Source organism: Typopeltis vanoorti, chromosome 12, assembly GCF_054136105.1.
Source record: "Typopeltis vanoorti isolate ZY-2024b chromosome 12, IOZ_Tvanoo_1.0, whole genome shotgun sequence".
In the NCBI taxonomy this organism is placed as follows: Eukaryota; Metazoa; Arthropoda; class Arachnida; order Uropygi; family Thelyphonidae; genus Typopeltis; species Typopeltis vanoorti.
Genome location: NC_143560.1, coordinates 100,509,243 through 100,533,527, shown reverse-complemented (window position 1 = coordinate 100,533,527; position 24,285 = coordinate 100,509,243). Strand labels below are relative to the sequence as shown.

At 36.7% G+C, this 24,285-nt stretch overlaps 1 protein-coding gene across 3 annotated transcripts in view; it reads left to right on the top strand.

The window, feature by feature from the left end:
• LOC150101067 (uncharacterized) overlaps positions 1 to 24,285 on the top strand; it is a 69,551-nt gene that overhangs the window by 34,230 nt on the left and 11,036 nt on the right. The window contains exon 3 of one of the 3 annotated variants that reach the window (XM_090401259.1): positions 19,733 to 19,941. The exons of the other annotated variants lie outside the window; for them this stretch is intronic. The gene's annotated coding sequence lies outside the window, so the exon portion shown is untranslated. The remainder of the gene's footprint in view (positions 1 to 19,732; positions 19,942 to 24,285) is intronic. 3 annotated transcript variants of the gene reach the window in all.

The following is a 24,285-nucleotide window of genomic DNA, read 5'->3' as shown; positions in this document are numbered from 1 at the left end:
TCATCTATGATTAATTTTATGGTACAGAATTTCTTTGTATTCTCTGAGGACATCTGCTAACTTATTTTCCAGGAACTTTGAATACAATGTCTTCCTTTCTGGGACTTTTCTACCCTTGCTCTGAATTTTCTGTTCTCAAAAAGAACTTCATGACAATACTTCCCTTTCTGAACCAGTCAGCTTATTTGTTTCATGTTTTGCCATTGAGTTTCCAAGGTTTGGTTCGTATTTTCAAATTCTTATTTTCATCCAATAATATTTGTATGTGTGTGTGTATTTGAAAGTGACTTGACTTTGATTCTTTTTAAAATTTTTGTACATATCTTTCTTTTTAATATGATATTCATGTTTATCCCACAAAACTAATTGGCGATTATTTCCTGTTTCAAATGCCTTATATACACCGTTGGGAAAGAAGTCGACGGACACCATAGTGTGAGAAACAAACAGCCATTGCACTCACCTTAAAAGACGTAGGACCTCCTTTCACTGTGATGGCTGCAACAGTCCTACAGGACAGACCTCACCCAATGCTCTAGTTCATCCCACAGATGTTCAACAGGGTTGAGATCAGGGCTCTGTGGAGGCTAGTCAAGTGGTGGTGATCATGTCCACAAACCATGTAGTTACAGCAGCAGCCTTATAACAGGTGCATTGTCTTGCTGAAAGAGACAAATGATCAGTTCCATAGAAACACCACAAAGTAGAAAGCATTGCAATGTCCAGAATGTTTGGATAACTCTTGGAGTTCATTGTTTGTAGCCACAAACAGAGGTCCAAGGCCAAACCACGAAAAACAGGACCACACCATCACATCACCACATCTGAATTTCATAGTTGAAGTTAGCACTCTGGTAAGAGATGTTCACCAGGCATCTGCCACACAATACCCATCCATCTGCTTGGTATGGGGTGTAGTGTGTTTTGTCACTCCATAACACTGCTTTCCAAGCTTCCATGTCCCATAGTACATGCTCGTTGTACTACTGACGCATGTTGTGGTAATACCATGGAAACCCACTTTGTGAATTTCAGTTCTGAATGTTTTTGTGCAGATTCGTGTTCCAGTCGATACTCAGAATTCTGCATTGAATGTCTCAGCCGATGAATGGCAGATTTTACATATTATCCTTCATAGCCCTACAGTCGACGAGAGTGGTGAGTCGTCCATTGCAGAAAGCACTTGCAGTTGATCCTCCCTGAGCTTCCATCTCAGTATGGTATCGCTGATTGTTGACCTGTGATGGCCCAATTTGTCAATAATTTGCCAAACAGATAGACCTGCAACATGACATCCTATCACAATACCTGTTTCAAATTTCATAAAGTCCCTTCTCACAGCCATTTCACCTGCAAACAGTTTTACTGACTTGGGAGCATCATATTCCTCCAATTTATACCAGCTACAAACACGACTTGTTACATGGCATGATGCACTTTGCCCTTGGGGTGTCCGTTGACTTCTTTCCAAGCAGTGCACCTTGTATCCTGAACTACTTACTGTGAAGATATCACTATCGATATCAGTCTGAGATGTGAATTTATGCACATCTGTATGTTAGAACATGATGTTTGTAATGACTAGTTTATATTCTGGACAGAAATCTAGCAGATCCTTATTATTATTGTTAGCTCTCCAAATTTTCCCGAACATTTCTGTATGTCAATTATTCATTTTCTACTCTGCTTTTTAGATGATCCCCAACAAGAACCAGCCTTTGTTTTTTTTCTTTATGTCAACTGCCTTCTCTTAATGACTCACAAAATTCTGCTGTTTCTTCCTTAGTAAAACTTTCTCTGTTCTAAATTGCACAAATTGTTCCATTTCCCATTTTGATATTTGCCCACATCTTGAAATTGCCTGCCATTCAAGAAGTTTGTCTTCATGTTTAGTGTTAAATGTTATATCAACTCTTTCCTTTCCCTGATTGCTATTGCACAAATATATAACATCCTTAAGCAATATCTTGCCTTTCTTTGTCTTCTTTATCTTGTTCATACTAATGATATCAACATAATATTCTTCTGATAGTTCCACTTCTTTGACATTGATACTGTTTAGGTTAATGGCATTTGTGATCAATTCTGCTGAGACAGAATTTGTTCTAGAGGCTGACGTTTTGTAGTTTTCTGAAAAAAGGACATGGATCTTGTTAACTGGACAACATCCCAGCTAGCATGAATTTTTTTATTAGGTTTTACCATCGTTTGTGTTTGTAGTTTTAAGCCAACACAGGATACAATTTGGTACTGGGTAGATGTAAAATTATCAGCCTGTTCTCATTCATTTAGTATCCAAATGAATGAGAACAGGCTGATAATTTAACAGTTCTTACTCAATGGTTCTCCATATTCCTTGGAGAGCATGTGGTTGTCTCCTCCTAGTTATTTTTTTTTTTTTTTTGTCCCTTAAGCAATCCACTACAGAAATACAATTTTTAGTTATTTTATAATATTTGTTATGTTCTTATAATGAATAAGAAAATCAAATTTGCCTTTAGAACACACGCAATTTATAGACAAAAAATATTAGTGGTTGTGGTGGTGGTAGTAGTGGTCATTAGATGGCATTGAGTAGTGGTTCTGTGCAGTTGGTGGATTAAATGGTGGAGACACAGAGTTATAGAGTGCCTTCCCTCAATGAATATTTGAAGTTGTCACGTAATAATAAATATACTTGACTCTCACTATATCTTATGGACTAGAACAAATCAGTGAAAGTCATCACCAAAGCCCTTCAGATACAATGCTTTGCTAAAAGGAATTTATTATAGTAACCCATCCACTAGAGCAGTGTTTCCCAAAGCGGTGTGCAAAAGGTGATTGGGGGTGGGGGGATATGAGGTACTTTTTTTTAAAATTTGATTACTATTTTCCTTTTATATTTTTGTCATTATTGTCACAGATAAGTGCAGGTGTATATTTAATTAATTTTTAATACATATATTTATTAATAATTAGATTTTAGTTACTAAAATTAACTAAAATCTGTAGGAAGTTTGAAACAAAATGTGTCTCTTGGCATGTATTGACTGACTTCCCTTCAGGACCTCATCTAGGTGAGAGCATGCTCATGTTTCAACTGCTTAATTCAGACTGTTTGTATGAAAAGTTTAAATTCAAATTCAAATAGTTCAAACCATGCAGTCAGAACTTTCCAATAAATTTCGTATCATTCATTTTTTTTTTATTATTATTATTATTGGAAATTTAAATTTCACAATTTTTGTTTCTACTGTATGTATATTGGATTCATATAACTAAATTGTATTCATTAATTTAAAATAATTGTTTTTCAAGTTTATAATTTATTATAATGCAAATCAGGCCTGTGTAGCTCTGGAAATGGTGTGTACATCTATAATGCTAGGCTACCTGAATAAAGACCATTCTAAGTTCAATTCTAGTCACCAACTAGATGAACTTTTTGTGAGCCTCTCTTTGACCTGTTCCAGAGTTAGTCAGTCTTTAGCATGGGAAGTAAGATTGTTTCTCCTGGAAACTGGGGTTTTAATCCTAGAACTCAAGAACACTGACTGTAGAACCTGCAGTATTTCTTATTATTATTATGGGTATCTCCATGGAGTCATTAGACTCATAGCGGGATACCCAAACTATCAAAACAATATCTAACATATCTCTTCTTGAATTCATTTACAGATGAAGAACATGAAGAACTCACAAGATTGTTTCTCCTGGAAACTGGGGTTTTAATCCAAGAACTCAAGAACATTGACTGTAGAACCTGCAGTATTTCTTCTTATTATTATGGGTATCTCCATGGGGGTCAATAGACTCATAGCGGGAGACCCAAACTATCAAAACAATATCTAACATATCCTTTCTTGAATTCATTTACAGACAAAGAACTCACAACTGAGTTCGGCAATGCATTCCACTCATTCACCACCCTCCAGGCGAAAAACCTCGTTTTCACACCCTTGTTAACCACACTTTTCCTTAATTTCCAGGGATGACCTCTTGTTCTTCCATCACTATCACACAGCCGAAACATTTCCCCTACATCAATCTTATAAAAACCTTTTAGTAATTTAAATGTTTCTATCATATCTCCTCTTCTCTGCCTATCAACCAACCTCTGCAATTCAAAAGCTCTCAATCTATCAATGTAGGGAGTATTTGTTTACATCACTCACCAACTTTGAACCCTCACAAGTGAGGGTTCAGAGTCACTCTCCTCTGAACCCTCTAAAATCTATAGGAAGTTTTAAATAAAATGTGTCTCTTGGCATGTATTGACTGAGTTCCCTTCAAGGCCTCATCTGGGTGAGGGCATGCTCATGTTTCGACTGCTTAATTCACTGTTTGTATGAAAAGTTTAAATTCAAATAGTTCAGACAATGTTATATTGCATTAGAGTTAGGAACCACAAGATTGCAGCAGTTGTCTGCTGTACTCTCTTTACTCGATGCCATTGAGAATCATTGAGAGCTTGGGCCAGCTATTATCTGATAGGGTAAGGGTGGAGATTGACTGTCCCTCAGTCTTCAAAGTTAGGGCTAAAATTGCCTCACTTGCTTTCTTTGGTGAATAAAAAGACAGTGTTTTTTTCAGTAAAATGATGGAGACTACAATTGTGTTAGAAATAATTACTTTAATTTCCTGATGTTTCAACCTTCATATTAAGGTCATCATCTGGAGTATACACACACACACACACACACACACACACACACATATATATATATATATATATATAAACAAGCTACATTACATTTCAAACAGTAAGCCAAAGTGACAATGATTTGATCAACCATTATTCTACTGACCTGACCTCTAGTGAAAAAAAACTATATCAAAGCTGTATTCTATTTATAACAATATCATTATATAGATAGTATTAATACTGCAAAAGTGGTGGCCTAATCCATAATTTAACAATTTGATCAACTGTTATTCTACTGACCTGACCTCTAGTGAAAAAAAAAACTATATCAAAGCTGTATTCTATTTATAACATCATCATTTAGGATCCTGGACTTAATTATAATTAGGACTGTAAGCAATCTAGTATCCTAACTGTAATTCAACTGACATTTGCTTTAACATTCCTTGCTTGAGTGGAGTTGAATGCTGTGTAGCTGTGGGTGATTTTGTGGGAAGATGAGGCTCACCTGCACCTGAATGGACCAGAAATACCAACAATTGCCAGGTATCGACTGTGCAAAACCCATATGCAATATAACAAATTCCTTTTTCATTGACCCAAAGTTACTGTCTGGTGTGGGTTTACAGCTTTGTTTATCAATGCATCATTCTTATTTGAGGACATTTGCCAGTTGAGTCCTGTGCTCAGTTACTGCCAAGAGGTATGGCAATGCGATAAACAATTTTGTTGTGCCACACTACAGCAGTGCTTGTACATGGATTCAGTCATTTTCATGCAGGATGGGACCCACTCGACACATTGGTTCGATTCGTACAAGAGGTTCTTTGAGAACATTTTACAGAAGCCAGAGTAATCAGCTGTGTGCTTCCCACTGCATGGCCACCTCGTTCACTTGATCTGATCCCCCGTAAATGTGCTGCCATTCTTGATATGCCACAAACTGCATCCTTTGTATAGTGTGCTCAATGACAGAGCACAGCTGGTTGGGATAGATGTGCACATACTGTCTTTTAGCACTGGCAAGTTTTCAGAATAATCCTGATAAACCCTGTCTTTGAAAAATCCCCAGGGTCGAAACTGGTCTAGGCAGTGACCTTCCCATAATGCATAGCATTATACATGTATGTGAGGATATGTGCTTTACATTATGAAATACTAAGGCAGGTGATGTGAAGTTATTAGTGTCTATATACAAGTTGCCCAGTCATGAAGTTACTCTATGCACAAACTTTGCTTACACATGGATAAAGGATTAAACCAAGAATATAATTTCTTGCCATCTAAGAATGTCATTTATGCTTGTGTCAATTTTCTCCTTCTAACACACCCAGAAAAATTACTATATCTACATTTGGTACATCACACAGCATCCCCTGGTGGTGAATTTTGGAACTTTTTCTTTTCAGATATCGCTTCCACATGATGTATAATGTATTCCTGCAAACTTTTTCACCTTGTTTGGATCACTGGGCAGCACTCCACAAGGCCTAAGAGAGGAATACTTTATTTTGATTACCCTGTATATATATATATATATATATATATTTGTGGAACAGAGAAGAAAAAATTCAAAAAATATATACATATGTGCTATAAATGTTTCTTACAATTTCTAAATGGGGAGTGTCTTGCAGAGAACAGGGAAATTCATTTCCCACCTAAAGACAATCATAAGCATTCATTCCCTGGTGGAATTCATACCTGCAGTCTGTTGGGCAGAGAATGGGTACATTAACCACTCTGCCAATCATGCTAGCAAAACAGGTTTACTTTCAGGCTTGATGTAAATATTTCAGTAATTAGTATAATAACTAAAACATGCATTTCTACATTCTGTAGAAAGAAATAGCTAAACTGCTAAGTGCCTCTGACATTGTTGACCTTATATAGTTTAATTAATGTATTAATTCCTGACACTGGTTAAAAATATATATATGCAATATTAGTAGTGATATAAAGGTGTTGAAACTATTCATGAATGGTATTCTTTGGAGACAGGTTGCTATCTGGAGCCTCTGACCATGCTACTAGAGAGAGAACAAAACATTTCTGAATTTCCTCTGTACTTTTCCAAATAAGCATGCATTATAACAGTATCCTGTGCAATGAAACCAGTTTTTTCCAGACAGTTGTATAAGGCACATCCATGTGTCTCGATCATGTCCACTGCAGAAACCAGTGCTGTTATTCATGGCCTGCTCCACAACACCAGTAGCAACTTCATTCACTTGTTGTCAACTGATTAGCTTGCAACCTCTGCCAAGTCAAACTCTCAATGATCCTGTTTCTTCAAATGACTAATCATTCATTGCAGAGCACATGGAGATAGTGGATCTCATTGACATTTGTTCGGGTGACAAAATTTGTGGAGTGCTGCAACATTGCAATTGTTTAGGTAGTATAGCTTCACAAACAAAGCATGCTGAAACAATTTTAGTACCATCATTGTGGATAGTATTATTAACAACCAGAATGAAGGGAAAATCACATGTCTATCCTTTTAAACCCTCCTGAGTTGCATGATATGCAGATTCCATGCAGTTGGTGTTTACAACCTCCCTGATGGTGAATTTTAGAACTACTCCCCCCAGATATCGCTTCTGCATGATTCACAATGTGTTCCTGCAAAGTTTTGCAGGATTTGGATCACTGGATTATGCTCCACAAGGCTTTAATCAGGGATACTTTAATAATTTTGATCATCCTGTATTTCATTCAATATATCATGAGCTTATTTCAGGAAGAACTGGTAACAACATTTAAATTCTGAATATAAGAGTAAGTCATACAGCATGCATATAACTGCATGATGTATTGCTGTACGACTTGTTCTTGTATTCAGAATCTGAATGTTGTTACCAGTTCTTTTGCCTTCTCCTTGAAAGAAGCTTATAACATATTGAGCACAATATATAGGAGTAATAAATTATATTTACTTTTCTCTTACATGTGTGAAGACGTTATTTAAAATTTATATTATACTTATAAGACAACAGTGCCATGTGTGGTCAAGTGGTTGAGGAAAAAGAAGTAATATTTTTATATTTATTTATTTATTATTTCATTATTTTTGTATACTTGTATATTCAATGTTGCCCATAGTAAAATATTAAGTACATTTATTCTTTGTAATATATCAAACAATACTTATTTTTAATAAAATAAAGAGGCAAAAGGCTTCAGTTCGGCAATGCAAAATTATATAAGCAAAGTGGATATTAGATCCGGCATTATTTCAAAGCCGAATGTAGAAACTATGAAAGTTTCGTAAGGTGACCTTACGTATTTTCCTAAGTTAGTACATATCTATCTTAACTACAGTTAAGTTTTTTTTTTGTAACCTGTCCACACACGAAAGGCCACATAATCTATAGCACATTAGTGCCATGGGCGAGAGAGAGTACTTTCTTAAGAAGTCAGAGATTGTATTTATTGGGAAAAACTGTATGGGGAAGACTATTTCAAAAAACAGAGGTGGATGTAATGAAGGAAGATGATGAGAAGTTTTGTTTGGTGTGTTTAAAGTTGAACAATTCATGGCTGCTGGCCAGTGGTTGCTCTAGTTCTTACATTCATTCATTCATTTCATTTCGTATGGTGATTCAACAGCCGTGAGCCCCTTTTACGGGGAGGTATGGCACCACCTCAATCCCCCCTATTTTTATCCGGGCTCGGGACCGGCATAGCTGATAATTCATACCTATGGCTGAAGGGATTGTCTTAAGTATTCCTGACTGTATCCATGTGTGTTCACAGGGCCAGTGTGGGATGAAAAACCCCAGATAAACTGGGGGGGAGGAACCCTGCTGTCCATGCCCAAGACCGGCTAACTTGGCTATGGTTGAGGAAGATCCTTAAGCTCCTCAAGCTCCTCACGTTGTTGATGGGAATTGAACCTAGGACACTCCTTCAGCCAGGCATATGGTTGCGAAGCGCATAGCCACTAGGCAACCATGTGGACAGTTCTTACATAATTAGAAGTAAGTGGAGCAATGCCCATGAAAGTACCTATAGAAAAGGCAGAATGTAGAAACAAGAGCACCTATGGAAAAGTGACTGATGTGTGAGAGAGAGGGAGAGGTCATCTATTAAGTGGAGCACCTTCTTCTATATGTCATCGACAATTTTAAGGAAGGTTTTGGGTGTGCCATCCCAAATGTAAGAACAATGTTCCAAGGTTTGTCAGATCTGGGACTTAAAAAGTGTTCAGAGTTGTGCAGAAGAGACGTAGTGTTTTGAACAAAAAAAAAAAAAGAAGTGTTTAGAGACTTAATATAATATGGTTTGTGCCAGGATAACTGATATTGAAAGGATATCAGGACATCAAAAGTAAGTAGGATTTTTCTTGCAGATAATAAGACATTGAGTTTTAATGGCACCGAAATTCACTAAGTTATCATCATGATGGTTCTGAGGCAATCAGTATTTAAGTCATTGGTTATGGAAGATCTTGAGGCTTCAGTCCTTTGAGTACTACAAACTTTCTTGAATTAAGAAGAGGAATGAAAGTACTGTCAACAAGATTATGAATAGTATTTGAAGTCAGAGAGAGACAGATCATTGATATAAAGGAGGAAGATCATGGGTGAAAGTAGAGAACCCTGGAGAGAACAATAAAGAAGTCTAATGAGAGGAAGCTGGCAATCCAATCACAAAGCATAGGACATGTTCACCATAAGAATAAGATGATAGCTCATTCAGAAGGCCTTGTTGCCAGACATGATCAAATGGCTTTTGAAATATCAAGAGCAACCACATGGGTTTCTCCATGTGTTTCTATGACCTGTGTCTAAAGGTAGGTAAGGTCAGCGAGAAGGCATACTAAAGAACAAGAATGGCAGAATCCATATTGGCAATTGCTATGTAATTGATGGCTCTGCAGATAGTGAACATGGTTATTGAAATGACAGCAACAGAATAATACTTAGGGTGATTTATCTCCCTCTTTAGGTAAAGGTTGGATAAAGGCTAATTTTCATGTTGTTGGGTAGATGCTATGTTCTCCCCAGGACCGTTTGAATGGGCAAACCGCCTGGCTAATTAATGTTGTGAATTGACATGGCTAAATAATGAGCAAGAATTGAAAAATAATTTAAAACATTTTTTAATTAATAGTGATGAGAAATCGAACCGGAGAGTCTCGATACTCGTGAGACCAGCTCAATTTCTTGCATTGCAAGCCAATCTTGAGAGATTCGGATATTCACTTTGATGCACACCAATCCGTATATGCAGAAGAAGACAAAAATCGGTATCTGAATACAACAGTGTCAGTTGTAAAGAGGATCTTTTACGAAAGAGACATAATTTTGATGTTTGAAAGAAATAAATTGTGAAAATTGAGTGAATTAGAATTGAAGGCAAAAATCGATGTTAAAAGTCTACGTTTATTTTTCTTAATAATGGTTTTTGTCTGAAGATCGTGAGTCAAGTATTTAATATTTTATTTTGTAAAAGAAAATAGGCCTACGCATCAAATATAGTTGTGATCTCGGGGAATTCTCGAAACTCCCGAGGACTATGACGTCAGTCTCGAGTGATACCAATTCCCATTCCTAGTAATTAATACTTATAAATAGTAAAATTGCGACATAACGTGCATTATGTGCATCAGGTATTACTGTCAGTGCACAATTCAATGATATTTTGTATTTATTAAATTATCCCATAATGAGTAAAAAGTTAAGTCAGAAAACCACACTCTTAAGTTATTTTAAGAAAGATGAAACCAATAAGCATAGTAGCGAAGACACCAAACCAGCAATAGAATCGACGATTTCTGCGGAGTCTCTTTCAAATATGAAACGTGCATCTAAACACCGCTTATGGGGTATTAACAGTGAGTGGTTTAAAAACTTACATTGGTTAGTGGTGAAAAATAATGGAATGATGTATGAAATATGGTAAGAGACGACCCACAAACAAGGAAGTAACTTGGGTAACTATGCCATGCACAAGATTATTATGTTGGAGGTTTAATGGATTTTTTACAACACTCAAAAAGAATTAAAATAGAATTTAATACTTCCTATATTTCGTCCTAGTCACTAGGACATCTACAGGGATTACAAAAACAATTAATGTAACATGCACACAAAAACTTACAATACTAAGCACAACCACGTGGGTGACACTAAAGTCCTATCTAGGTGGAGCGCCCTCTAAGGACGGTAGTAGGTGGCCTGGAATGTAAGGTGGGACCTCTGGTGATGAGTGTTTCCCAAATCTTCGGAAGCTTAATGCAACCGTATTTGTTAAGATTTGGTTGGTTTCTGAGAGCTGCTGCTTCTAAGAAAAGTCTCTCTTTCTTAAATTTGCTGTGGTGGAGCATGGTGGTTTTCTTCCATGATACTCTGTGGGTGGTGTCCAAAACATGGTCAGCCAAGCCTGAATGGCCATAGTTGTGTTTAACGATGTACGACTTGTGTTCCTCCAGGCGGATGGATGCTGATCTGCCTGTCTGTCCAAAGGACGCAAGCTTACAGGAACAGGGTACTTTGTAAACTCCAGGCAGAGAGAGAGGAGGGAGCTGATCTTTCGAAGAACTGATAAGGGTAGCAAGTTTGCAGTAGGGCTTATATGCTGTGTGTAGGTTATACTTTTTTAGTATCTTGGCTATTTTTTCCGAAGTGCCTCGGATGTAGGGTATGGTGATGGCATTTTTAAAATCTTGTTGATGAGAGGGACGGGGAATGGGGGAGGAATTGATTATTTTTTTGATACTGTGTTCGCTGTAGCCACTGGAGAGGAAAGTTCTGTGTATGTGGTTAAGCTCAGTAGTGAGGGCGGTTCCACTGGAACAAAGATTGTGGGCTCTCTTGGTAAGGGTTTTAATGATGCCATGTTGTTGTGAGGGGTGGTGGTGGGAGAGTTTGTGAATGTATCTGCCTGTGTGTGTGTGTGTGGGTTTTCTGTATACAGTGAAGGCAAGTGTATCATTAGGCAGGCACGTGACTAAGGTGTCTAGGAAGGGTAAACAATTGTTCTTTTCCTTTTCCATAGTAAATTGGATTCTTGGATGTAGGCTATTGAGATGACCGAGGAAGGAGTCTAACGTGTCTGGGCCATGAGGCCAAATAGAGAACACATCATCTACATATCTTAGCCAGATAGAAGGTTTGAGTGGGGCTGAGTCTATGGCTCGTTTTTCGAAATCTTCCATATAGAAATTGGCAAGGGGGGGAACCCATGGCGGTTCCCTCTATCTGCTTGTAGATTTTGTTATTCCAAGAGAAATACCCAGAGTTGATGGCAAAGGAAAAGAGATCTAAGATGTCAGAGGGGAAAACGTTTTCTAAGAGAGATAAAGTGTCAGTTAAGGGAATATTGGTAAACAAAGAGGAGATATCAAAGCTTACTAATATGTCTGTATTATTCAAGGTTAAATTTTCTGTGAGGGCTTTAAAGTGGGTCGAGTTTTTTATATAGGAAGCTGAATTTCCAGTGAGGGGGGGGGGGGGGGACAGAGAGTTGGCCAGCTGTTTAGACAGTCTGTAACAAGGTGCATTGGTGGCATCTACTATAGGTCTGAGTGGGGAATTGGGTTTGTGGATTTTTGGTAAACCGTATATTCGGGGGGGACGGGAGCGGAAAGGTTTAAGTTTTTTCGTGACGTCAGGGGGCCAGGAGGTTACTTTTTTAAGTAAGATTTTTAATTTCTTAACTTGTGTTTTTGTGGGGTCGTGTTCTAGCGGGATGTAGGTAGCGCGATCGCGGAAGATAATGTTCATTTTACGATTGTATTCGCTGGTATTAAGAACAACTGTGGCATTACCCTTATCCGCTCTGGTGATGACGATACTTTTTTCTTTGCGTAGTTTCTGGAGAGCCATGCGTTGGGCATGGAAGATTTCGAAGATTTCGTGTAAAATGGAAGATTTCGAAAAACGAGCCATAGACTCAGCCCCACTCAAACCTTCTATCTGGCTAAGATATATAGATGATGTGTTCTCTATTTCGCCTCATGGCCCAGACACGTTAGACTCCTTCCTCGGTCATCTCAATAGTCTACATCCAAGAATCCAGTTTACTATGGAAAAGGAAAAGAACAATTGTTTAACCTTCCTAGACACCTTAGTCATGCGCCTGCCTAATGATACACTTGCCTTCACTGTATACAGAAAACCCACACACACACAGGCAGATACATTCACAAACTCTCCCACCACCACCCCTCACAACAATATGGCATCATTAAAACCCTTACCAAGAGTGCCCACAATCTTTGTTCCAGTGGAACCGCCCTCACTACTGAGCTTAACCACATACACAGAACTTTCCTCTCCAATGGCTACAGCGAACACAGTATCAAAAAAATAATCAATTCCTCCCCCATTCCCCGTCCCTCTCGTCAACAAGATTTTAAAAATGCTATCACCATACCCTACATCTGAGGCACTTCGGAAAAAATAGCCAAGGTACTAAAAAAGTATAACCTACGCACAGCATATAAGCCCCACTGCAAACTTGCTACCCTTATCTGTTCTATGAAAGATCAGCTCCCTCCTCTCTCTCTGCCTGGAGTTTACAAAGTACCCTGTTCCTGTAAGCTTGCGTACTTTGGACAGACAGGCAGATCAGCATCCATCCGCCTGGAGGAACACAAGTCGTACATCGTTAAACACAACTATGGCCATTCAGGCTTGGCTGACCATGGTTTGGACACCACCCACAGAGTATCATGGAAGAAAACCACCATGCTCCACCACAGCAAATTTAAGAAAGAGAGACTTTTCTTAGAAGCAGCAGCAGCTCTCAGAAACCAACCAAATCTTAACAAATACGGTTGCATTAAGCTTCCGAAGATTTGGGAAACACTCATCACCAGAGGTCCCACCTTACATTCCAGGCCACCTACTACCGTCCTTAGAGGGCGCTCCACCTAGATAGGACTTTAGTGTCACCCACGTGGTTGGGCTTAGTGTTGTAAGTTGTTGTGTGCATGTTATGTTAATTGTTTTTGTAATCCCCGTAGATGTCCTAGTGACTAGGACGAAATATAGGAAGTATTAAATTCTATTTTAATTCTTTTTGAGTGTTGTAAAAAATCCATTAAACCTCCAACATAATGTCCTCACAGCACTTAAGCCTATGCACAAGACTTCGAAAAGAAAGCTTGGTTGACCATGAACAAAGCAAGTTACACACTGATTCTTGTTCAAATGTAATTGAAAAATGTATACTAGAAGAAACTGGAATAGGGCAAATTGAAAAATCAATTTTGAATAACTTGCAGAGAGATGCTTTTCTGGGAGCTTTAAGATCTATGTATTGGTTAGCGAAAAATGAGTTACCACATACATTATTTGAAAAATTGCTTGAACATTGTAAGGCTGTGGGCTGTTCCTACTTAGAACATCTTAATGTTGGTAAAAATGCACATTATACCTCAGAAAGAATAATGCAAGAGTTGATTGATATTTTAGCATCAGAAATTAGATCTGAAATACTGAAAAATATACATTCTGCAGATTATTTCCGTGTTTTATGTGATGAAACTACAGACATCTGTTTTAAAACAGCTGCTTGTGTACATTAAATATGTTTGTCAACTTAGAAAAGAGGTCAGGGTTAGTTTTGTATCAACTTGCAATATCATTGATGGCAAAGCTGAGACTATAATTAACAAAGTAATTGAAACCCTTGACCGTCTAGGCTTTAAAAAATTGTAATCTGGTGGGCCCAGGATCTGATGGAGCAGCTGCCATGATTGGAAAGCAAAAGGGAGTTGCAAAACTGCTCAAAGATAAAACAGATGGACTCATGGTCAACTGTCATTGTGTAAACCACTGACTGGCTCTTGCTAGTACCCAAGCAGCTGCTGAAGTGCCTTATTTAGTCATGTTTAATGATATCTTAAGACAATTGTTTTTCTTCTTCCAAAATTCCTCAGTCAGGATGGCTGATCCAAAATATACTGAACAGTCCTCAGATTAAACTTAAAATGGCTAGTGACACTAGATGGCTGGCTCATGATTCTGCAATACAGTCTCTAAGAGAATGCATGATGAGTGTTATAGCTGCATTGGAAAGAGAGGCGACCGAACGAAATGATATCACAGCTGGAGGTTTAAGTAAATATCAGAACATACAATTTCATAGCTTCACTAATGATGCTTTCAGGATGTGTTACCACATTTATCTAACTTGTCTAGATCAGCACTTTCCAAACTGTGGGCCGCAGCCCCCCGTGGGGGCCGTGAAATAATGAAAACAACTTTAAAATCTTTTAAGACTAAGTATATTTTTTTTATCTTAAAAGAAACGTATTTAATTTTTATGATTTATTATTTCTTTTTTGTTATTTTTTATATTTAAATGGAAAAAAAAATCGCACATTGGTGCAGGTTCAAAAAATTTTGCTTCCTGCGTATTTCGGTGCTTAATGAATATTAGTAAATATATGCTTATTCATATAAGTTTCATTTCAAAGCAGAAATCTAAGAATTGCAGTTTCAAATATTTCACCTGATATTGACTTTTTGTGTAGCAGTATCGAAACACATCCATCACATTAAATTGTTATTAAACTTCTTTTATGTTTTTAATTCTTTCTTTATTACTAATCATTTTATGTTTCATGTGCTTGTACTGCAAATGCACAATAACAATATATCTATATAAAAATATGAGATAATGTGCCATGTTAAATGTGTATGTAAGATGCTAAAAATGTAATATTTGCATTTGATTTTTGTAATATTCGCTGTGTATGTTTTGTAATGAATATAAATACAATAAATATAATAATAATGTGTGTCTATATTATGATTTTTTTTTTCGAGTGGGGGGCATGAAATATTTTCATTTTTCTAAAGGGGGCCCCGACATCCAGAAGTTTGGGAAGCACTGGTCTAGATCATGGCAAAGGCAAGATGTTGACTTAACTGAAATAGAGCCAGAAGCCAGACAACTATCCATCATGGAATTGAAAGACACTCCTGACAGTCATTTTCAAAATCTTCATCAGTATCTTTCAGGTGAATGGTCAGACCTTCACATTGATTATTCCGATTCTAATGTTATTACGTTTAAGACTACAATGTATGATAAATACATAGGCACAATTATTAAGCACCTAGAAGCAAGATTTCCAGATATGCCAATCATTTCCTACTTTTCAGTGCAGAAAGTCATGATCAACGTGAGGCTTCTGAGATTCTTTTTGATTATTATTCTAGAAATGGAAGTCCTGCAGTTTTAAACTATAAAAGTACTAAACTCTAACTAGAATGGGCAGTTGCATCAAAAATGATTAATGGACAGTCATACAAAAATCTAGATCCAAGATAAATACTGCTGAAATTAGCAGCAACACCTGAGCTCAAAGAGTCTTTTCCAAATTTAGCAAAACTAGCGGCTGTTGGACTGGCCATACCTGTGAGCACAGCTGAATGTGAAAGGGGTTTCTCTGCATTAAAAAGGATAAAAACCTGTATGAGAAATTGCATCGGTCAGAAACGCTCTAAATAATCTGATGCTGATTTCCCTGGAGGGACCAGATCCAACAGATTTTAATTACGAAAAAACTGTTGACAACTGGGCTTCTAAGAAGAGAAGAATTAATGTATAGAATTTTAAGCTGTGAGCATTACAAGGTTTTTCATTACTTAATGAAAAAATAAGAAAAATCCTAGTCTTGTATGTTATAATTACTATATAAAATATTATCCTTGTTTGAAGTAATTTCTGGTAAAATTACTATTTTAATTTGTTATGAAAGAGGGTCTTTCTTAACTCATTCAAAATTTTTGTATGCCTGGCTAATGCTTCATTCCACCTGGCTGGGGAGAGCACTGCATATGAATATGACAGCTAATATAGGTGATACTGGATGGGTGTTAATTCTGTAGCATAATTTTTGAGCAAAACTGGATCTGGACCAGGAGACATATTAGTATCAAGATTAATTTGGATTTTTCTAACATCCTTTTGGTGAAAGATCAGAGGAGGCATGCAGTGGTAGGTTTGTAGTAGAGCAGAAGGCAATTTGCTATGGTTTACCATGGTCTAAAAAAGTTGGGTTTAAAGACTGATGCCAAGAGGTCTGCCTTATGCTTAGGTGAGATTACCATGAGGATGTGAGAGAGGTGGCATAAGGAAGAGCAGAAATTATGCCCAGCAGCCTTATCGAGAGACCAGAAGGCTCGACTGTAAGTTGAGCATGAGGTATGCTGATTGCATTTTATTTTTTTAAAGTCTACTTTGGAATTGTTGATAACTTTTTAACATGTTTCAGGCTGTAGCATAAGCTGAAGGAAAAGCTACAGTTTATGATTTAAGTCATTGAACATATGCTGTATTTTTATTGTAGACTACGGAGGTACATATTTTAGGGAACTAAAACCTAGATGCAGGTCAGGAGTTTGTGGGGAATGAGGGCTCTCATTCCAGTGAGAATTATTGTAGTTATTAGTTTAGTGCAGATGTTTGGATCAGGAGTGTGAAAGAAACATAGCTGACACACTTGTAATTGTAGTGCCATAGGGTACAAGGCTGAGAATGAACTGCCTAAAAGGAAACTTGGTAAGATCGTGGTCAGAATTTCCAAGAGATCCAAGAGAAGAGCAGACATCCACAGTGTATTTGGAGGGAGAGCTAGTTAAGAAAAAATACAGAGTGGTAGAAGAATTGTCTGCTATTCTGGCTGGTAGGTTAACTATTTATGATAGATCATGACTGATGGCATATGATTTAGCCTCCCTTCTAGCTGATCAGTGAAAGAGAACCTGTTTGGGTAATTTTTTTTTTTTTTTTAAAGCTTTCTTGGAGTTGGCAACCCTGGTAATCAATATTTTTTTTCACGTTGATAATAATTAGCAGCCTGATAAATTTGTTTTCCAGTTACAAAATAGAGGAAATTTTTAAAGGCTAAATGATCAAGAACTCTTACAACCACGTCTATAATATAATTATGGCTATTATAGCCTGTTTTTGTTTAGGAGTGTCCCTTATTTAAATACATTGGCTATCATTATGATTTATTCTTGTGTTTGGAGCCAGAATTATTTTATTAATGCATTTCTTGAAGAACTTAAGATTGTAGCTGTTGGAAAAAGAAAGTGATATGATTCCAAAAGAACAGAGGTAGACAAAATGAAAGAAGCAGATAAGAAGTTAGTTTGATAAGTTTGGAACTGAAATGTGTTTATTGATGTTGACCAGTAACTAGAATCAAAACAAGGTATGTACAAAATTTTCCACCTCTTTTATTCTGCTATAATTGCCTTCTATATACCCACCCGTAATGCCCTAAAAATATATATACCCCTTTTTTGAGTAATGATAGCCAATGTATTTAAATAAGGGACACTCCTAAACAAAAACAGGCTATAATAGCCTAATTATATTAATAGTGTTTAAGAGGTAACATGGGAATTTTCCCAGAAACTATACTTAACATGTCTGATATTTTGTCATCCACTTGCTTCATTCTAGCAGCAGTCTGTGTATGTAACAGTTTTCAATTGTAAAAAAAAATTGTATATAATTGTTACACACACACACACTGATATGAACATTTTAAAGTAAGTTTCACAGTTTACACATGTAACAAAATTTATATAGAATTTATTTCAAAAACTCCAATGTTATGTGGACATCAACAGGGAGATAGACAGTTAACTACATCAAAGGATGAATTAAAGAATGAGTTATAAATCATGCATATATTAGTTCGTATCTCACTGTGAGTGAGATATGAACTAATATGCAGTTCGTATATTAGTAAGATCGTGATCTTTGAACAACTACAATTGTTCCTTTGAACAATTGTAGTAAGCTGCATAGATTTTAAAAAATTATGAACAATTAATAGTGATTACTTCCCAAAACTTGGATATTGGAATACAGTCTGATCGGTTTAGGTTTGAAAGATTTCTTAGCATTTTACACGTTTCAAGGAAGAGACAATCAAATTTGAATTTGCTGGAGTAAACAATTTTTTCTAGTTCAAAAGAACTCTGTGCCTAGTGTCAATAGCATGAGAAGCAAGGCCAGACTTGTCTGATTCCAAAAATGTAATATAGTCTTCTTTCTCCTTGATGATGGCCATGTAAGGTTTGGATGAAATACACTAGAGTTCTTGAATAAATTCTATATAATTTTTGTCACACGTGTAAGCCGTAAAACTTACTTTAATATGTCTAGTGCACGTTTCATTAAAGCTATTAATTGATATGAACATGTTATTCACCACCTTTACTACCATTATGAGTTAACCAACATCAACTGTTAAATTGGGAATTTCATTCTTGTGTTTGGAGCCAGAATTATTTTATTAATGCATTTCTTGAAGAACTTAAGATTGTAGCTCTGTTGGAAAAAGAAAGTGATATTATTCCAAAAGAACAGAGGTAGACAAAATGAAAGAAGCAGATAAGAAGTTAGTTTGATAAGTTTAGAACTGAAATGTGTTTATTGATGTTGACCAGTAGTTAGCTGTTTGTGCTCTTACATATTTAAAGGAAAGTAGAGGAAGGAAGGTGACCAGTTTGGTGAAGCAAAGCCCTTGAAAATACCTATAAAAAGGACATAATACAGAAACAGAGTATCTGTGAGAAAGTTATTGGAGCAAGTTAGAAGGGGGTGGGGATCATCTACTAAGCCTTTGGATAGCACCAAGCATACTTAGCGAAATGTTTGGTGCATGCACCATTCAAATGTTCAAAGGTTTGGCAGATTTGAGATTTATAGTGTTAGGAGTTGTGAATGAAAGAGGATGCTAACTTTTTGGAGTCTGAGGAGGTTAATGGATGTGATGTGTTTGTGTGCCTGGATAGGCTAGATGTGCAGGTCAACTATGATGAGAAAAAGTAATCTTGATGGGAGACTAAAGTTTAAGGAAGAGTGAAGTAAAATTTTTCAAAACAAAACTTGTGTTTTATAAGCATTGAAATTCACTGGGGAAGGGATCAGCATTTAAAACATTGATTAGGAAATATCTTGAAGCTTGTATCATTGAAGCACTATATGGTTTGTTGAATGAAAAGAGGAAATCAAATATATATATACATATATATAGTTATATATATATATATATATACTGTTATCAGTAAAACTATGGATAAGATTTGAGATAAGTGAGAAGTCATTAATGTGTAGGAGGAAGAGCGGATGAAAACACAGAATCCTGAAATAACTTGGCATTGATTGAAAAATCTGATGAGAGGAAAGCATCCACCATGATATGCAGCAAACAATCAAAGAAACTGATGACCCATTGCAAAGGGAGACCATAAGATGATAGCTTGGTAAGAGGTTCTGTGTTAGATCTGATCACATACTTTGAAAATGTCAAGCAACAATGGCAGGTAAGGTTTAACTAGAAGTGCATGATATTACTTAACTTCCAACTTCATTAGTTATGTTGATTCCTAATTGGAGTGCTACATGTACAATGACCATTCTAGTACACAAAATCAAAAATTCTTTATTTTTGATTCTTCTTTAGTTTACTTTGCTGTAAGTACCAATTTTTTTCCACTGTTTTTTGTCCTCATCAATTCTTTCAACAAGCCATCTCAATCTGCAATCTCAGATTTTATCAGTTAGTGATAGGGAGCCATTGCATTAGTATAGTGTTCTTTTCAAGGTCCAAAGAAATGCAAAGCTTTTGTGACTTGGTCTGTTATGCTTCAGCTTTCTGTCTTCATATATAAAACAGTAGGTCTAATGATTGTTTTGTATCTATTTTAATTCTTGAGAGAATTTTGGAAGATAAGTGATGTAGTGAATGATAGGATCTATTGGAGGTATGTACGAGGGTTGTTTGAAAAGTTTGGTAAAAAAATAAGTTAAACACATGTTTTTGGAAAAAATTACCTGTATTTCTCAACATAGTCTCCATCAAGGTCTACACATTTGGTCCAGCTAGTTTCCAATTTTTTCATCCCAACTAAAGAGTAGGATTTGTCAAATTGTGCAAAATAGTCATCGACAGCCTTGATGACATCCTCATTCGAAGAAAATTTTTTCTCACCGAGCCAAATTTTTAAGTTTGGGAACAAGAAGAAGTCACACTGGGTCAAGTCCCATGAATACAGTGGATGTGGAACCAATTCGAACCTCAGTTCGCACAATTTTGTCATTGCGATGGCCGACGTGTGGAACGGTGCATTGTCTTGATGAAAGAGCACTTTTTTGTGCACCTTGGCCGTTTTTTCTTCAGTTCTTTTAAACAGTTCAACAATGACACTTAATAGACTCAGTCTTACCCTTTTCCAAAAAGTCTATCATGATAATTCCTTATGAATCCCAAAAAACAGCGGCCATCACCTTCCCAGCTGACAAAACAGTCTTCACTTTTTCCAGTGCTCTTTCACCAGGTATTGTTCACTGTTTTGACTGCTGGGACTCAGGTATGTAGTGGTGGATCCAAGTTTCGTCTAGTCAGAAATTGACGCCAAAAAAATCCTGCAAATTGCAATTAAACATTGCCAAACACTGCATTGAAATGTCTTTTCACATGCGTTTTTGATCAACAGTCAACAATCGCAGCACCCATCGTGCACACAGCTTTTTCATGTGCAAGATATTATACATCCATTCAATTGAGATACCTGCAATCTCATGCACTTTCACTTGATGGCTTCCATAACAACATCATGGATTTTGTTAATCATTTCCTTCATAGTGACCTCAGTTGGGTGTCTTGGAGTGCTCTTCATCTTCGATGGACTTACGACCACGTTTAAACTCATTATCCAAAAATAAATAGTCTTTAATGCTGGTGCAGAGTCCAAATAAACTGCATCTAACTCAGCTTTGATCTGTGCAGCATTCCACTTTTTCAAATAAAAGTTATTTTATCACTGCACGAAACTCATTTTTCTCCATTTTTATGAAAAATGCGAACACATTCATTTTAAATGTTTGCCAAACGGAGAACTACATGTTGCATGTGGCTAAAATTTTGTCAGGGGTCATGAAAAGGATGATACGTGCTAACACTGGTATGAATGAACAAATTGTGTTGCCATCTATTGGAAATTTACCAAACTTTTCACACAACCCCTGTATTCTATTTTGTATTTCTGCACTCTTATTATTATTATTGTTCCGGGCAACTCCAAGGAGTCGACAGACTCATCGAGGGAGGCCCTAACATCATGTCAAGATGATGTTAGGGTTCCAAGGTATTTGAAGGAAGAGGCAATTTTTAAAGTTCAGGATATACTTGTAAATATTTGGTTTTATCCTGGTTAATATGTAATCCTAATTTTTCAGCAGAAATTTCAAGTTTTCTGAATGTATTCTAATGTTTTCATAAGTTTCTCCAACTAAGCAGGCATCTACAGATCAATTCTACTTGGTTATCTTTTTCAGTTTCTTTAAAGCTAAATTAAATAGAATGAGTAAAAGGTCGATCTCCTTGCTTTAATGCTGTCATTATATCAAAACATTCAGATCTAATTCCATTAGCCAGTACTATGTTTCAGCTGTCAGTGGTGCAAATTTTATTATCTTCTAAGGTCTTCTATATGAATGTTATCATATGCTTTCCTAAAATCTATAAATAAAATATGAATATGCTGATTATATATTCCAATTTTTCTGTAATATTTATTTTTGGTGTAAACATTTGGTTCACTGTGGACTTATTTCTTTGGAATCCTGCTTGATAATCACCAATATTTTCTTCAGCACATGGCAGGATTCTTTTTAGTATATTAGATAAAATTTTGTAGCCTGCTGAGAGGAGTGATATCACTCTGTAATTTTCAAATCCATTTCTGTTTACTTTTTTTTATATACAAGAGTGGTCTGAAAAGTTCTTGGCATCAACCATAGATGGCAACACTATCAGCAAGATTTTTTTTTTCTAAGTTGGTACATCTATCATAAGCATCCATGTGAAATTGCAAGTCATTCTATCAAGTAGTTTGTTTTCAAGAGTGCCCATAAACTTTTATGAACTTCAAATGAATTTCTTTTGGCGTTAAACCTTCTTTTACAAAGAATTTTATAATCGCACGATACTCAATTTTATCCATTTCAAGGGATACAGACAAGGATAAAATTGAGTATCGTGCGGTTATAAAATTCTTTGTAAAAGGTTTAACACCAAAAGAAATTCATTCAAAGTTCATAAAAGTTTATGGGCACTCTTCTTTTTCATTTTTGACAATTAAGAAATGGGCTGCCGAGTTTAAACATGGCCATACCAGCCTTGAAGATGAACCACGTGCAGGATGTCAAAAAAGTGTAACAACACCAGAAATCATTGATCAAGTGCACGATTTGGTATTGGATGACCGACGAGTCAAAGTGCATGAAATTGCTGAGACTATAGGCATTTCAAAAGAATGTGTAGGATATATTTTGCATGAAGAACTGCAAATGAAAAAGCTTTATGCAAGATGGCCTCACTTACTCACAGCAGATCAAAAATGCACTCGCATGAAAATCTCTAAAAAGTGTTTGGAGCGTTTTAACAAGAATAAAACTGATTTTGTGCATCGATTTATTACTATGGATGAGACTCGGATTCACCATTACACACCAGAATCCAAACCGCAGCCAAAACAGTGGACAGAAGCTGGTTGTTCAGCACCAAAAAAGACAAAGTCGGTGCCATCAGAGGAAGGGTCATGGCATCTGTGTTTTGGGATGCTAAAGGCATTTTGTTTATTAATTATTTGAAAAGGGTAAAACAATAACCCGGGAAGATATTATTCTGGTCTTTTAACTAGACTAGACGAAAAAATTCGTGAGAAAAGACCTGGTTTGCAGAAACAAAAAAAAATCATCTTTCATCAGGACAATGCACCTGCCCACAAAGGTGTTTTGGCAATGGGAAAATTAAGGGATCTGCACTATGAATTGTTGGAACATCCACCCTATTCCCCAGATTTGGCTCCCTCTGACTTCTATCTTTTCCCAAAACTAAAACTCTTCCTTACTGGTCAGTGTTTTTCTTCGAATCAAGAGGTGATTGCAGCTGTAGAGGGGATTTTGCAGATTTTACTGAGAACCAGTACAGGGACAGGATAATGGCACTGGAGAATCGCTGGAATAAATGTATTAGTCTTAAGGGAGATTATGTTGAAAAATAATTTTGAAATTATAAATTCATTTTTTCATTGTTAGGCAGAACTTTTCAGACCACCCTCGTATATATATTGGTATGATTAGTGATTCCCCCCCCCCCATTCTGAGGGTATCTCTTTGCTTTCCCTATTAAAAAAATCTATACTGCTTGGAAAGAAGTTAATGGGACCATAGTGTGAGGAACAAACAGCCATGTTTTCCACCTTCATAAGATGTAGGACCTCCTTTTTGCTGTGATGACTGCAGCAATCCTCTGGGGGGCATACTTTCCACAAGAGTATGATAGTAATCAATGGGAATTTTGGACCATTCTTCTTGTAGGCCCTGGATTGTTTGGGGCAGTCCTTTCTTGACCCTACAGATGTTTGATAGGGGTTGAGATCAGGGTTCTGTGGAGGTTAGTCGTGTGGTGACTATATGTCCACAAACCATGCAGTTACAGCAGCAGCCTTATGACACACTGCATTGTCTTACTGAAAGCATTCGCATCCCACAATACATGATGCTGTGTGTTGGTTTGGTAATGTGGTGCTTGCATATTGCGGTCCTACCAGGGAAACTCATGTTGTGAGCTTCGATTCTGAATGTTTTTGTGCAGATTTGTG